This window comes from Apium graveolens, chromosome 8, assembly GCF_009905375.1.
Source record: "Apium graveolens cultivar Ventura chromosome 8, ASM990537v1, whole genome shotgun sequence".
Lineage (NCBI taxonomy): Eukaryota > Viridiplantae > Streptophyta > Magnoliopsida > Apiales > Apiaceae > Apium > Apium graveolens.
Window position 1 is genome coordinate 159,083,162 of NC_133654.1, and position 16,758 is coordinate 159,099,919.

The window sequence follows — 16,758 nt, forward strand, 5'->3', positions numbered from 1 at the left end:
TTTGCTAAGATATCAGGACCTTTGATTAGGCCTACTTGCAAAACGGAAAAGGTTGTGTGGAATGAAAAATGTGAGGAAAGTTTTCAGGAATTGAAAAGAAGTTTGGTATCAGCCCTCGTGCTGGCATTGCCCGATGGAAAGGGTGATTTTGTGATCTATAGTGATGCGTCACATAAAGGATTATGATGCATGCTCATGTGGCATGGGAAAATGGTTGCTTATGCCTCACGGCAGCTGAAGAAATATGAAGTAAGATACCCTACTCATGAATTAGAATTAGCAGTAATAGTTTTGCTTTGAAAAATTGGAGACAATATCCATACAGAGAAAATTGTGAGATCTACACTGACCATAAGAGCCTTAAGTATATATTTACTCAGAAAGAACTCAACAGGAGACAGAGGAGATGGTTAGAGTTAATGAAAGACTATGTCGATGAGATTTTATATCACCCAGGGAAGGCCAATGTGGTGGTCGATTCCCTTAGTAGTAAAGAGAAACTCAAGATGTTGACAACGCCGGAGGAACTAGTGAGAGAACTCGAGGAGATGGAGATAGAGGTGAAGTCACTGGTAAAGGAACTGATGGACTAATTGAGATCAAATTAGAACTGGAATTGTTAGAAAAGATGGGACATTATCAGGAAGAGAAGACGAATGAAGAGCGAGAATCTTTGACTGAGAAGAAGTCAAATATGAGAAAGATGAGAAGGGAATTATGAGGTATGCGAACCGGATTTGGATTCCGAATGTTCGAGAATTAAAAGATGAAATTTTACGCGAAGGACATAATTCTAGATATTCAATTCATCCTGGAGGTACCAAGATGTACCGAGATCCAAAGGAATATTATTGATGACCCAACATGAAAAGAGACGTGGCCAATTGGGTCAGTAAGTGTTTGACCTGTTAAAGAGTGAAGGTGGAACATCAGCGACCGAGGGGACTCCTACAACCCTTAGGAATTCCAATGTGAAAGTGGGAACAAATAGCCATGGATTCTGTGGTAGGATTTCCCCGAGCTAAGGCTAACCGTGATGCAATATGAGTAATTATATATCGACTGACCAAGTCAGCATACTTTCTTCCAATCAAGAAAACCTACATGGTGGATAGATTAGCAGAGCTATACATCAAGGAAATTGTGATAAGACATGGAGTCTCTGTAGCTATCGTATCTGACAGAGATCCCCGATTCAACTCCAGATTTTTTTGAGGAGCTTTCAGGAATGCTTATGAACCAAACTGAATGTGAGTATTGCATACCATCCCCAAACCGATGGACAAAGTGAGTGAATCATTCATACATTGGAGTACATGTTGAGAAATTTTGTAATTGATTTTTAAGGTTATTGAGATGAACACCTATCTTTGATAGAGTTTGCCTATAATCATAGTTATCATGCGAGTATAGAAATGCCCCCACATGAGGTGCTGTATGGTCGGAGGTGCCATTCACCCTTGTACTGGGATGAAGTTGGTGAAAGAAAGTTACTAGGTCCCGACTTGGTGTAAAGAACGAGGGACATAGTTGAGTTGATCAGAGGATGCTTAGCGGCAGCCCAAGACCGACAACGTAAATATGCCGACTTAGCACGAAAAGACAGAGAGTATGAAGTGGGTGACCAGGTATTTTTGAAAGTGTCACCATGGGAAGGACTGATGAGATTTGGAAAGAAAGGGAAGTCGAGTTCCCGATATATGGGTCCTTTGAGATTTTGTGACAAATAGAACCGTGGCATACGAATTGGCTTTACCTCTAAACCTTGAACGGGTTCACAGTGTTTTTCATGTGCCAATGTTGAGAAAGTATAATGCGGATACCAAGAATATAGTGAAACATGAGTAAGTACTAGATCCGTCCTACATTGAGCAACCAGTTGAAATCATTGGTTGAAAAGAGCAAGTACTCAGGGACAAGAGTGTCAAGCTATTCAGATTCTTATTGAGACATCCCAAGGTCGAGGAGTCGACTTGGGAATTAGAGAGCCACCTGCGAGAAAGGTACCCCCATCTATTTGTGAGTTGATTCCGGGACGGAATCCTTTTAAGGGGGGGAAACTGTAAGAACCCTGATTTTTGTAATATTTTAAAACTTCTGTGAATAGTAACTTGAGCTAATTAAGTAATACGTATGGGGATCATCATTAAATGAATAGTGGAATTTTGAGAATCCGAGATCATATTCTTGTTTATCGAGGAAAATAAGTGAATGTAAAAGCCGACGGAATTCGAAGATTCACAATTATACTACGTGTTTTCGTATCCGTAAAGAATGGCGTAGAACCGGGAATACTACGTGAAATAAATAATATATCAAGGTATTTCTATGATCATGAGAAGGAATGGAATTGGTTATAGGATTATAAGCGATAAAAGAAATCGCTACGAAACAAGTCGTTATACGTGGAAACTATCGGAATGGAACGACGATTGCATTTACGATAAATAAACGAATGAGAAATTAAATCCCATGCAAGTTGGCCATGCATAACCAAGTCCTAACTAGTAGTTAGGAGTGTAACTAGATGATTAGAAGCTAACTAGAATAGTTAGTGGAATAGTGTTGAATAGTGATGGGAGACAACAAGTACACAAGCCATACTTCTCCCTTTTCTCACTTCACCACACAATCAAACCAACCCATACCTTTGCCAAATTATTGTCAAATCTGCTGCATACATCCCATATATTCATTATACACTCCCACACTTTAGCCACAAAAGAAAACAACCACTTTTCCCTCACTTAAAGCTCTCCCATTTTTCATTCCAGCAGTTCGGATTTTCTGAGCAAGGGAGAAAGAAAACTTCATAACTCAAAATATACTCATTCAAATACCATCATATTTTTACCATAGCTTTTCTATATCATGGGTAAGCTTCGTACCAAATTTCAGCCTCAAATTATTTTTTTTCAATTTTATAAAAATGTTTGAATGAGGTGCTGAAAGGTAACTCCGAAATTTTAACTTGTTTCTTTGTTTTGTTTCTTAAGGATCTAGCCCTTCTAAGTGTTTTCTAAGCAAACCAAGCCTCAATCATCCTAGCACTAACCTTCCTAGTATCCAAGAAGGTATAACTTTCAACCTTTTAAGGTTTTATGGTTGAATTTAAGAGTTATGTTTGTTGTAGTGTTAAGATCCAAAGGATTGTGTTTGTTTGAGTTTGTATTGATTATGTTCTTGGTAAAGACTTGAGATGTTGAGTTGTAATCCATGTATGTGGTACTATATAGAGCATATAAGGTTCATGTGGGTGGATCTTGAGAAGTACTTGTGTTTATGATGGTTATAGGTAGTGATTATGTTAAGATCAAGTAGTAGAAATTGAGTTTGGGCATTCTTGCACTTGATCTGTTTTCTGCAGGACATTCGGCCATGAAAATTGTTAAAATTTGAAAACCACTGGCCATGAGCAGATAGATATTGTTTTTTTTTCTATACATGTGTAGATCATCATGAGGAGATTTACGGTTTAGGAGTTATGGTCGTTTTAGTGTAAAACATTTCTGCGATTAGCCAACTGCACTTAAGTCCACTTGCATGGTGATTTTGAAGGACTTAAAATAATTTCGAGATTCTGGAAAAATTATGAAAAATGGATATGATAGTAGAGAAGACTTTCCAAAAAGAATTTTGAGAAAATATTAATTTTTAGATTTTATAAAAATATTTTGGTAAAGTGAGCGCAAGCGAGAAACGCATAAAAACCTAGTTTTGACGCGCGTTTTCTCACGTTCGAGCTTAAAACTCGAAATGGACTTTCTAAAGCGAACGATCGATTTCAAAACCCGACCATGTTATAAAGTGAGAATATAAGTGTTGAGAATGTGACGATCGGAGATTCGTTATACTTGAGTAGTTGCGAAAGTTGCTTAATAAAAGCGAGACGTTAATCGCGTACTAACTTAGACCGTGGGTTCTTGTTTATAGATCGCCAACCAAACACCAGATACCATACCACTTCGATTACTCGAGGCAAGTTTTCGAAACCCTATCTCATACTATCCATGCTATATATATACTGTTGTGATATTTATGCCATGATTTACAGTTCAAATATATATATGCTTATCTATGATATCAATGCATACGAATTATGCGATTGTTTACGAAAACAAATTTCGTTTTACACGAGTATGAGAAGTTGAAACGTATTTCAAATATAATATATGATAATGGGAGTTGAAGATATTTTAATAACGATTTAATTCCGGAGAGAGCCGGGCGCGAAAGATTTCTATTTCGATAAACAAAGTACATTCGCGTAATATATATATCAAGCGAACGATTGAGATTTTGACTTAAACTTCGAGAAATATTGGTTTATTCATTTAAGGGACACCCTTACTTGATTGATTATTTTATAAAGCGATATTTAAGGGATTATTAAATATCCAGAAAGTATTTAAAAATATACTGAATAGTTTATAAATAATTTCACGTTATTTAATAAAGATTTAACTATTCAAAGAGCAATTATAGGATACCAAATCATGTTTTGATTATTTGATTAAGGTGTCTCCATTCGTTGGACCTTAGTCATAAAATATTTTGTATTTAAGGTTTTTATTAATTCATTGAACCTTAATTAGAAATACTTTGTACTTAAGATTTTATCAATTCATTAAATCCCTCTTATATAATTATGAGACCTTAGATATTTAATATCTTCGGACTTCTAAAAACTTATTTAAAAATAGACATAATTCCCAAAGGTACTTTCTAAATTATTCAAAACTCTTGAAAGAGATTAATCATTTGAAACGTATCAAAACCTTAGGGAACTTAGTCTTGAAGCATAAGAGTTTTGCTTCCTCGTTCAATAAAGAACAAGTGAGTAATATACGTGTCACCCTACTACAGATAGGGATTTGAAAATGATTTTAAATTCAAAAATCCGACAACTCCCAAAGATCAATTGAGTTAAAAGTGATGAATAAATCATCTTATTTAAAGGTCAACTTTTAACGACCTATTCCTTCGAAAAAGGATTTTGAGCAAAAGATATAATTGTTTTGGGACTGGAATGTGGCCTGCCCGGTACGGAGTGGTATCAGGCAGTGACCAGGCGCGGAGTGGCGCATTATGCAAGCGCGGAGTGGCGCATTGTACGGTTATATGGTCTATGTGACCATTGACTTTCGGACTTGCACGGCAATGGGCAACCACCGTGTAGTGTCTTGATGAGCCCAAAGGCGGCTAGGTTTGTATTCCTTCTACTAGTAGAGAAAATTTCGTATTCGGCTGATCACCGATACGTGGTTTATTCCAGTATAGTCCCTTTCTTCCATTTTGGAAAAACTGTTATGAAATATACAACAGAGAGCCGATAAGGCTGAGTTTAAAACAAGGATATTGATGAATATATATCAAATCCATTTGAGAAATCTGCCCATAAGGCTGAGTTTTAAATTGGGATGTTGATGAATATATATCACACCCATTTGAGAATCTTGGTTCGAGTAACATCTTAAGATTTTGAAATAAAATGAGTACGAGTATAAAATGATTTTGAGAAAGAGATGGATACAAGTATTCAGTGGATATATTATTGTAGTTGATTTTGAGAATATTATAAATTTGACAAGCATATAAACTTTCAGAACGCTTTGGAGATACAAAGTATAATTATTGGTTTTATTTATCCTTACATACTTAATTATGGGGATTTATACCTTGCTGAGCTATAATGCTCACCCTTGCTTTTATATATCATATCACAGCAGACTACCAGCATGGATCAGATCAGGACTGCTGTCCGTAGGCGGGTAAGGAAAGCTCGTGAGTTCTGTAGGCTTTTTGTGCGCTAGCCCCGTCAGGTAGATAAGTGGAGATGATTTATTTGCTACTGTTTCCAAGCGTATAACCTGTGCGTATGTGAGTTTGAATAAAAGGTCGAGTAATATTGTGAAAAGAGAATTATTTAATTAATAAGTGATCGTAATGACCCGAATTCACAACCTTGGATTTGGGGGTGTTACAGAAACCACCACTAGTTTGGATCAACTGTTGGTCTGGACTAGAGCAAACATATTTACTTAGAAAGTTGGTCCGGACTAGAGCAAACATATTTACTTAGAATTAATTTTCTAACAAGCAATTACCAGTCCGGGCAAATTATTAGTCTGGATTAGAGCAAACATATTTACTTAGAATTAATTTTCTAAGTAAAAAAGCAACTACTAGTCTGTACAAATTATTAGTCTGGACTAGACCAACAACATGAACTTAGAAAAATTTCTAAGGCAATGATATCTACAAAACCAAACATAAAAGCAAACAAAAGGGAATAAACCGAAATTAACTAGACCAAGAATCCCCGGAGCCAAGTACGATATTATAGTTACACAAAAGCAATCAGTCTAAGAAAACAAGTTCAGACTTCGAATTCAAACAATCAAAATATCTAAGAATCCGGAGCAGTTGGTGGAAGGAAGCTAGGACAAGGACCATCGAAAGGCTCCGGGTTGATGAATTTTTTCATCAAAATATCGCCTTGATGAATTCTTTCACAAAACTATCCCAATTGGCCTCCAGATTAGTCTTGATATTTTTAGGCCTCAATGATACTATAGAAGGGGGTTGAATATAGTATCTACAATCAATTTGACTATAAACACAAGTGTTAGATATATTTGTGATGTCATGTCTAATAATGATTTGTGTTTAGTTTTCAGATCTTAACTAACAGGATAAATCAGGACTTAACTGGAAATCAACACTTATACTGAAGTCAGAACTTAAGATATCAGAACTTAAGTTATCAGAACTTAAGATATCAAAAGATATTTATCAAGAGATAATATCAGGACTTAAGAAGACGTTCAGATAAGGAAGACGGCTGATTGAAGGAAAGAAGATTAAGATAAACACAAGAAGAGATATGCATGGAGAAGAATTCTATGAAGAATTGAATACTTGGAAGAAAAGATAACTAGTTGATATATTTTAGGATGCAGACTTATGTTCGATATCAATTAGAAGTTTATCTTGTAACTGTGTGTCTATATAAACACATCATAGGGTTTACACTAGAAGTGTTACGTTAATCGAGAATATTATTCATTGTAACCCTAGCAGCTCTCGTGATATTTGTTCATCACTGAGAGAGGACGGTTCATTTGTAATAATGTTTCATTAATAAGAATATTTTGTGTTTCATACTTGTGTTCTTAATTCGATTTGATTGTACTAGACACTGTATTCAACCCCCTTCTACACTGTGTGTGTGTGTGTGTGTGTGACCTAACAAGTGGTATCAGAGCAGTCTGTTAACACATATACAGTAAAGATCCAAAACAATCATGTCTGAAGAAGAGAAAACTCCAACCAAGCCCACCAAAACTGAAGAAACTCCAAAGACTCAAATCCATAGTCGATATGAGACCATTAGGGTTCCCATACTGAAACCTTCTGAGCATCCCATATGAAAAGTGAGGATGACTATGTTTCTGGAAGCTACAGATCCAGAATACCTTGACAGAATTAATGAAGGACCACATAAGCCAACCAAGCTCTCTGTTGTAGTTGCAGATCAGCCAGCACAGACTGTACCAAAGGAGAAAGGTGAATATACAGCTGAAGATATCTCATCTATTGCCAAGGATGCAAAGGTAAGGCATTTGCTGCATAGTGCCATTAATAATGTCATGTCAAACAGGGTAATTAACTGCAAGACTGCAAAGGAGATATGGGATGCCTTGGAGACAATATGCCAGGGAACTGATTCAATTAAGAAGAACAGGAGGACTATACTCACTCAAGAGTATGAGCACTTTGACTCAAAACCTGATGAGTCATTAACTGGTTTATATGAAAGATTTTCAAACTCTTGAATGATTTGTCACTGGTGGATAAGGAATATGATCTTGAAGATACAAATCTTAAATTCCTTTTAGCTCTTCCTGAAAGATGGGATTTGAAGGCAACTACTATAATAGACAACTATGCTGTTGATGAAACTGCTCTTGATGAAATTTATGGAATGCTCAAAACTCATGAACTTGAGATGGATCAAAGAAGTAAGAGGCATGGGAGAAAGTCAAGAATAGTTGCTCTTAAGGCTGAGGAGGAATCCCCCAAAGTGGCTGTCTCAAAGAAAGGCAAAGGAAAGGTTGTCATCACAAAGTCTGATACTGAGTCATCAAGTTCTGATAGTGATGAGGATTTAGAAACTGAAAGTCTATCTGAGATGGATGCTGATGAAGAGATGATGAAATTGTGTGCTCTTATGGTGAAGGGTATCACAAAGATAGCCTACAGGAAATTCAGAAGGGGAAAGAAGTTTTCCAGGAAAAGTGGAAGTTCTGATAAGAAGGGATTCAGAAAATCTGAAGGAAAAGTAGGAAAGTCTGATAGAAGAGATTACTCAAATGTTAAATGCTACAATTGTGGTGAGAAAGGCCACATATCTCCTGATTGCAAGAAAGGAAAAGGTGACAAAGGCAAGGCACTTATCACAAAGAAGAAAAGCTGGACAGACACTTCAGATTCTGAGAATGAGGTGAACTATGCCTTGATGGAAAATGCTGATAGCAGTTCTGAAGCTGTTGAGTTAAAGCTACCTCAAACAACTTATGCTTTTCATAATGATGATATTACTGAGTTGAGATCTTATCTTAAAACCATATTCATTAGCTGTAGAGATCAGACTTTTAACATGTGATAGGTTAACTTCTGAAAATCTGGCTTTTAAGAAAAGGAATGACTATTTAGAAAAGGAGTTAGTTAAGTTCCATCAAACTCAGAAAGAAAGATATGATGCTTTTTATGTTAGAGATGAAGTAATAAAATTGAATCAATCTCTAAAAACTGAGTTCGAAAAGGAAAGAGAGATTATCAGGACTTGGACTAACTCTGGCAGAACAACTCAGAATTTGCTAAGTAGTGGAAACTGAAAAGAGAGCTTAGGTTATGGAGATGATAAAAGTGAAACAGGAACTGAACAAATTAAGCCAATTATTGTTAAAAAGACTAATCAGCCATAGATAAATCCTGTTAAGTTTGTAGCTAAATCTACAAAGTCTGATTCTGAAAAGATGAAAGATACTGAGAGAGAAGTTAAGGTAGAGTCAACTTCTGACAAATTGAAACAGGATAAGCCAATTGAAGTTAACATAGGCTTAATGACAAAGAAGCAGCTTAAGTACAAGCTGAAAGAGATTAAGAATGTAAACAAGGTAAAGCCACCAAGGAAAAATAGGATTGGAAAGGAAGGTATGAATAAAAGCAATAATTATATGCCTGTTCCTAATGCTCCTAGAAAGAAATGCTATAACTGTGGAAATTCTAACCATCTGGCTTCTTTTTGCAGGAAGAATAAGAATATCAACTCTTTACCTCCTAAATCAGGAGTTAAGAGTCAGTCTATTAGGTTTAAATTACAAAATCCTTGTTTTCATTGTGGTAGTTTATGGCATTCCATTTATACTTGTAAGGAATATCATAGTTTGTACTATGATTATTATCAAATAAAACCTTCTTTAAAGAAAGTTATCATTATTCCTTCTAGTGTAATTTCTGATGCAAAGTCTGATACTGTAAATTCTGATAAGAAAAAAGTTAACATAAACTCTGATGTTAAATCCACTGCAAATGTTAACAGACTTAATAAGGCCAAAGGATTTAAGCAAGTCTGGGTCCTTAAAACTAAGCATTAGTGGTCTTTGTGATAACAGGGCAACAGGAAAAACATCCTAGTTCTGGACAGTGGATGTTCAGGACATATGAATGAAAACAAAGCCCTGCTATCAGACTTTGTGGAGAAAGCTGGCCCAGAAGTTTCTTATGGAGATGGCAATATGGGAAAAACTCTGGGATATGGAAATATCAATCTTGGGAATGTCATCATTAAAAAAGTAGCTCTAGTCTCAGGACTTAAACACAATCTGCTGAGTGTTAGTCAAATATGTGACAAAGGTTATCATGTGGATTTCTTTGAAGAACACTGTGAAGTTGTAAGTAAATCTACAGACAAAGTTATTCTAAAGGGATACAGGCATGCATTTATGAAGCTAAGCTTTCAACAAGTTCTGATGGTTCTGCAATCTGTCTGTTAAGTAGAGCATCATTTGAAGAAAGCTGGGATTGGCACAAGAAACTCTCTCATTTAAATTTCAATAATATAAAAGAACTAGTCAAGAAAGATATTGTGAGAGGACTGCCAAAATCAGTATTTGCTCCTGATGGCCTTTGTGATTCATGTCAAAAGGAAAAACAAAGAAAATCTTCATTCAAGAGCAAGACTGAATCTTCAATTTTTGAGCCTTATCACCTACTATATGTTGATCTATTTGGTCCAGTGAATGTCATGTCTATTGCAAAGAAGAAATATGTTATGGTCATAGTAGATGAGTTTACCAGATACACATGGGTGTATTTCTTGCACACAAAAAATGAAACTGCGTCTATCTTGATTGATCATGTCAAACAACTGGATAAATTGGTCAAAGACTCTGTGAAAATCATAAGAAATGATAATGGCACTGAGTTCAAGAATTTGATCATGGAAGAGTTCTGCAAAAACCATGGAATAAAGTAAGAAATATCTGCTCCTGGAACTCCACAGCAAAATGGAGTTGTTGAAAGAAAGAATAGAACTCTTATCGAAGTTGCACGAACTATGCTTGATGAAGCAAAGTTACCAACCTACTTTTGGGCTGAAGCTGTGCAGACTGCATGTTTTACTCAGAATGCAACACTTATCAACAAGCATGGAAAGACACCATATGAGATGGTGAAGAAAAAGAAGCCAAATCTGAAGTACTTTCATGTATTTGGATGCAAGTGTTTTGTTCTTAAGACTCATCCTGAACAGCTATCCAAATTTGATCTAAAAGCTGATGAAGGAATTTTTGTTAGATATCCACTTTCCATAAAAGCCTTCAGAGTCTACAATTTAAGAATAAGTGTTGTCATGGAATCTATCAATGTCTCTTTTGATGATAAGAAGATTACTGGACTTGAAGATTTCAATGATCACGATCAGCTGAGATTTGAGAATGAAGTTTTAAATTCTGATTCTGTATATTCTGATAGTCTAAACCCTGATACTGCAAACTCTGATGGGTTAAACTCTTATGTTATTGAAACTGTGGTGACTACGCCAAAGGAAAATGCACCTGTGCAGGGGGAGCATATTGAAGATCCAACCACATCTCAAGAAGCATCAGAACCTAGAACAGGCTCTTCAAGTTCTGATTCATCAAATTCTGATGGGCCAAGTTCTGATAATTCTGGAAACTCAAATTCTGATTCATCAAGTTCTGATGGGCCAAGTTCTGATAATTCTGGAAACTCAAATTCTGAAGGATCCAACTCAGAGAGCATAATTTCAGGGGGAGCATCAGAAAATGTTGATGGAGACAGCATGGATCATGGGGGAGCATCTAGTTATAGAGATAACCTTCCATCTGCAAGGAAGTGGACTAAAGCACATACACCTGACTTGATTATTGGAGATCCTGAAGCAGGTATTAGAACTAGAACAGAAACATCAAATGAATGTCTCTATCATTCTTTTCTTTTCAGGCTGAACCAAAGAAAGTGGAAAAAGCTCTTCAAGATGTTGATTGGGTGCAAGCAATGCAGGAAGAGTTAAATGAAATTGAAAGAAATAATGCTTGGACCCTAGTGCCAAGACCAAAGAACAGATCAGTTGTTGGTACAAAATGGGTGTTCAGAAATAAAACTGATAGTGATGGCATAATTATAAGGAATAAAGCAAGGCTGGTTACAAAAGAATATTCTCAACAGGAGGGAATTGATTATGATGAAACATTTGCACTAGTTGCTAGATTGGAAGCCATGAGAATATTTTTGGCTTATGCTGCTCACAAAAAGTTTACAGTCTTTCAAATGGATGTAAAAAGTACTTTTCTTAATGGAGAATTGGAAGAAGAAGTATATGTTGAACAACCTCCAGGTTTTGTAGATTCAAAATTTCCTCATCATGTCTACAGACTTGATAGAGCACTTTATGGCCTTAAGCAAGCTCCAAGAGCATGGTATGAGACATTAGCTCAGTTTCTTCTGGAAAGTGGATTTAACAGAGGGACTATTGATAAAACTTTATTCTATCTCAACCATGGAAAGGACTTACTTTTGGTGCAGATATATGTTGATGATATCATTTTTGGTTCTTCAAATGACAGACTTTGTAAAAGGTTTGCCAAGCTAATGCAGTCAAGATATCAAATGAGTATGATGGGAGAACTTAGCTATTTTCTGGGCCTTCAAGTCAAGCAGAATGAAGAAGGAACTTTTATTTTTCAATCAAAGTACACCAGAAATTTGTTGAAGAAATTTGGAATGCAAGACTGTTCAAGTGCATCCACTCTTATGGCCACTGCAACAAAATTGGACAAGGATACTGGTACATCAATAGATATTACTGATTATAGAGGTATAATCGGCTCATTACTCTATCTAACTGCAAGTAAACCTGATATCATGTATGCTACCTATCTTTGTGTAAGATTTCAAGCAGATCCAAGAGAACCTCACTTAACAGCTGTGGAAAGAATTTTCAAGTACCTTAAGGGTACAACTGATCTGGGATTGTGGTATCCTAGGGAATCAGACTTTAAGCTAATAGGTTACTCAGATGCAGATTTTGCAGGGTGCAAAATTGACAGGAAAAGCACAAGTGGAAGCTGCCAATTTCTTGGAGGCAGATTAGTTTCTTGGTTTAGCAAGAAATAAAAGTCAATTTCCACATCAACTGTAGAGGCAGAGTACATTGCTGCAGGAAGCTGTTGTGCACATATTCTTTGGATGAAGAATCAGTTACTCGATTATGGGTTAGAGTTTTCTAAAATACCTAACTGTGATAATCAAAGTGTTATTGCTATGACAGGTAATCCAGTTCAACACTCAATGACAAAGCACATCAGCATTAGGTACCACTTCATAAGGGAACATGTGATGGAAGGTACAGTGGAATTGCATTTTATTCCAACATATCAACAACTAGCTGATATCTTCACAAAACCACTATATGAAGCTACTTTTACAAGATTGGTAAATGAACTTGGAATGGTTTCGGGTTCTTTCTCTAAATCTGTTTAGTTTATGTTCTGATATATCAGACTTTATGATCAGTATTTACAGATATTACTTTCTTTATATAATATGTGCTTAAATTGAAATTTACCTAAGTACTGACTGTTGTCTGGTGTGAATTTCTAAACTCTGATAGTGATATGAATGTTTCTGTGACTATTCAATCCAATGAGGATAACTGTGCTAGATGCTGACCTAGTGGTCTCTAATATACTAAAGATCCCATGTTTGAAGTAATTGTTTATGTGGAAATCTTTTAACACAAGCAGATTCTGATATTGAGCTTGGTTAGGTTTACTTTGTGTATCTTATTACTAAGTCAAAAACTAGAATAATGCTTCGTATCTGTTAAGTTCTGATGTTAGTAAATCTTATGGATGTACTAAGTGCTGATAAGCCTCATTTATCAAAAGAAAAAGTAAAGAAAAGAAATAAATATCAGGTACTCCTTTGAGATCTAGAGAAAAATGTATGTGGAAGGGACGACCCAAGTGTATTGCTGGTATTAAGTAATATGCATTAGAAAAGAAAAATAAAATTTTCTTGGTGACTTTTCACATTCTCTGATTACTGGAGAAATACTCTGATAATAGTATAAATTTGGATAAGCAGTCGTGACTCACTTACACTGAGAAGCCACTGTAAAAAGGAATTTCAAAATATGCATAAAATGAGCACAAAACAGTTGAGGTGGACTCATGCATGAACTCATTCTATAGTAGACTTCAGACTAATAACAGATTTTAAGCAAAGTTCTTAGTTATGCCTTATTTCTAAGATGTACTGAAGTGAATCAGACTTTACTCTTTGTCTGATATTTAGCTTAAAAGCACACACTTACACTCCATATGAATGATGAAAATTACTGTGGTGATCAATGTTATTTTAGATGAACAATTTAAGTGTCAGTTGCATATATTATGAGGACAAGTTCTGATGGAAGTTCTGATGATTAAGTTCTTTTGTAACCATATCAGTATTTGTGTGAAGAATTACAGGAATAGACATTCACTTTTTGAGTTAAGGAGCCATATTCTGATGACTTTTAAATTATGATAATAATCAAGTTCTGATGCTTACGTGGTAGTATTTATTTACTTGATTTATTTTTAAGTCAATACTTGAACGGTTATATTTTATCAGAATATTGGTTTATGTGAGATAAAGACGGTCATAATCATTTGTTTAGTGGGAACGGTTTTTTTTGAAAACATGCATGTGCATAGTAATCATTACTTAATTCCCGTGCCCATTAACTACTGTCTTAACTGCTGCATGGCTGACAGGTGTAATGTCTGTTCCACTTCTCCATAACTGTTGTCACATGGGGTGTCTAAGTAAAAGTGATAAAAGATTTTCAAATCTTTTATTTGTATTTCTATTCTACTTACTCTCTCTCTTTTTTCTTATTCTCTCATATTTTCTGACGGTTTACAATACAAACATTTTATCAAACACTTTTCAGGCATTCTAAATTCTCACTTGTTTCAATGGCACCCAAGGATATAATCTTTGATGGAGCAAAGTTCATCCCCAACAACTATGTTGCCATTCTCACTAAGAGTGAAGCTCCTTCGGAACTTCATTTTATCCAGGATTTCTTATCTCATAGTGAAATTGGGTTCGCATTGACACAGCCAACCAGTATATCTGGAACTCAAGTTATGACATTCTGGCGTACTGGACATTATGATGATGGTGGTAAGCATGGGACTTCAAGCCTTGTATTTACAGTAAATGAGGTTGAGTATGTTGTTACTCCAGGAGCAGTTCGAAAAGCTCTACACCTACCTGAATCTTGTCAGTTTAGTTTTGCTCTTGAAGAGCCAGAGCCCCTGCTACAGCAAATGATGGCTAATCTTGGGTATGAACAGAGTTTGGCTAAGTTGGGTCAACTCAAACGTCCATATATTCGAAAGGAATGGAGCTTCTTCTTCGATTGCATCACGAAGACGTTTGCCAACAAATGCTCAAATTTTGATGTCATTCCTATTCTGACACAACAAATTGGGTATGCACTCCTAAACCAGTCTCATTTTGATAATGCAAAGACTGTGTTATGTTTTATAGGAGATAGAATGAAAGAGGACAGGAATGTAGTTTACTTTGCTCGATTCTGTCAGTTAATTTACAATTAACTGTACAGAAGATGAACCAAAACTAGCAGGTGAACTCATAGAACCTTTTAGGTTAGCAAAAAGCGCTTTTACTGATCTTTTCACTGCTGATAACAAGAAGGGAGTTTTGAGACCCCTTAGCATTCCTTTATCAATAAAGCAAGCTCTTGTAAATGTTGATGTTGCTACATATTCATTGATATATCCTAATGTCCACCCTACCACCACACAACAGCCATCAGCACCTACTTCTGTTACTCCACAAACATCAGCACATACCACTCAACCATCAGCACCTACAGTGAAGCCTTCTTCTTCTAGAGCAAAGAGGATAAAGACTATTCCTCAGACATAATAGAAAAGAAGGAGGATGTTTCTGAGAGATGAATCAGAAGATGAGGCACATGTTCACACATCAAAACCTGTTGCAAAAGCAGCTGGGGAAGTGTCTTCTCAGAAAGCTGATGAAACTGGGAGTTCTAGGCCCCTAAAAAGATTAGAAAGCTAAACTCTGATGATGAAGCCCTCAGAGTCTCTACTTCAGCTAAGAGACTTAAAAAGCAAAGAACAAGAAGGGTTGTAAGTGAATCATCAAACTCTGAAGAAGGGATGGAAGTAGCAGCTAAGGAAGGGGGTCAGGAATCTCTGATCCCAACAGAACCAATTGTAATTGAATTACTTCCCACTCCTGTACCAGACCTTATTGAAGCTCACAAATCTCATATTCAAGAGCCAGAGAAAATTCCAAAGTCAATGCCTACACCCCCTGTGTCTCCTATCATTGAACAAGTACATGCTGAAGACCTAGGTACAAGTGCTGAAATAGATATTCATAACTTGGTTGTGCCTGAGGTTCTGTACTTGGAAGCTCCAACCATTCTTCAACAAACTCCACCAACAACACCAATTTTAGATGCTGAGTACAATGCAGATATTCCAACAACACCTCTTCTAAATCTAGATGTTGAAGGTTAGATATTAGGTGAGCATCAGAATTTGGATGTTGATCAGAACTTAGAGGATGATTTTGAAACCTCAATAGCCTCACACACTATCATTTTATCAGAGGAAGCTGTTTCTGCAGGCTCTGTAAGTTCTGGTGCTGCAAATGCTGAAAATACTGGTGAAGCTGCTACAAATGAAAATATTGATGCAGCTGGTCCTTCAAGACATGCACCTTTACAAATAGTTAATAAAGATGATATAATTAAAAAGTTTGTAAGACAGGATGCACTAGTACCTTGGAGTGAAACAAATAGAGGAAGGGAATGTACCAAGGAATTGAACAAAGTTGATTTTGTTCCCATTGCAAATATTCTTGCTGAGCACCTGGCTAAAGCTGATGAGATGCTAATGAATGATGATTTCAAAGCACAGCTCAGAGTTACTACATTGAGTACAAGGCACCTTCAAGGTCAACACTAAATAACTCAAGCCAAGGTGATCAAAATTCAAGAAACCCTAATTCAGCAAGACATGAATGTCAAATTGGAAAAGAACAGGTCTTTTAAGCCAGTCTTTGACCGTATTGGGTACATAGAAAAGACTCAAGAAATGCAGCAAGCTCAAATATCTG